The sequence below is a fragment of the Dendroctonus ponderosae genome, unplaced genomic scaffold (genome assembly GCF_020466585.1).
Source record: "Dendroctonus ponderosae isolate FM_Combo_2020 unplaced genomic scaffold, Dpon_F_20191213v2 Dpon_F_20191213_7, whole genome shotgun sequence".
NCBI lineage: Eukaryota > Metazoa > Arthropoda > Insecta > Coleoptera > Curculionidae > Dendroctonus > Dendroctonus ponderosae.
This window is the reverse complement of record NW_026018916.1, coordinates 4,394,335-4,395,563: the sequence shown is the minus strand read 5'-3', so window position 1 is coordinate 4,395,563 and position 1,229 is coordinate 4,394,335. Positions and strand designations below refer to the sequence as shown.

The 1,229-nt window shown below is 37.8% G+C and overlaps 1 protein-coding gene across 2 annotated transcripts in view; it reads left to right on the top strand.

The window, feature by feature from the left end:
* Window positions 1-1,229, top strand: part of LOC109537735 — a gene marked incomplete in the record, with an annotated part of 63,314 nt that overhangs the window by 25,248 nt on the left and 36,837 nt on the right.

Below are 1,229 nucleotides of genomic sequence, written 5' to 3'. Positions count from 1 at the left end.
TGGTGTTTGGCCAACTTTGTAGTTAGCGAGAAATACACTTTTGTGATGTATAGACCAAGTTAGAATGACAAAGTTAAATTTCCGAAGGAAAACCAAGGAAAAGGTGCAAGAACGCTCATTTTTACATCAATCCAGAGAGAACTAAATGGCGTTTTTAGAGAGTGCGCCATCGATAAGGAAATGTTGGCAGTTTTCTCAAAAAAAGTCTTGGTTTCACGAAGTTTTAGTTTTGCGCCTTTTTTTTGAGTGGCAAAATCGACTCAAACATGACGCTGCTTTTTTCCAAGTTTCTCAAGAACCATTCGAGCCGCATAATTCGTTTTGGCATCGTTGGATAGAGAATTGAAAACTCGATTCAGTCATAACAACGTGAGTGAGGAAATTCGAGTAGTTTTGACCCAGAAAGCGAAATTTCAATATCAGACATTTAGGTGCAAGATTATGCCAAAATTTCATGTTTTCCGTCCCATTTTTGCTCATTTCTCGGAAGCAAAAGGTGCAAGAACGCTCATTTTTACATCATTCCAGAGAGAACTAAATGGCGTTTTCGAGAGTGCGCCATCGATAGGGAAATGTTGGCAGTTTTCTCAAAAAAGTCTTGGTTTCACGAAGTTTTAGTTTTGCGCCTTTTTTTTGACTGGCAAAATCGACTCAAACATGACGCTGCTTTTTTCGAAGTTTCTCAAGAACCATTTGAGCCATAGTTCGTTTTGGCATCGTTGGATAGAGAATTGAAAATTCGATTCAGTCATAACAACATGGGTGAAGAAATTCTAGTAGTTTTGACCCAGAAAGCGAAATTTCAGTATCAAACATTTAGGTGCAAGATTATGCCAAAACTTCATGTTTTCCGTCCCGTTTTTGCTCATTTCTCGGAAGCCAAAGGTGCAAGAACGCTCATTTTTACATGATTCCAGAGAGAACTAAATGGCGTTTTAGAGAGTGCGCCATCGATAAGGAAATGTTGGCAGTTCTCTCAAAAAAGTCTTGGTTTCACAAAGTTTTAGATTTTTGTCTTTTTTTTGAATGGCAAAATCGACTCAAACATGACGCTGCTGAAAATATAAATATTCAAATTTATATTTTGTGCAAACCCGATTTAGTTACAAGGAGATTGGTTAGGAAATACTGGCTGCTTTTACACAAGAAGCGAAATTTAGATCGCACACATTTAGGTGCAAGATTTGACCAAATTTTCGTGTTTTACGCCACGTTTCTCCTAATTTCTC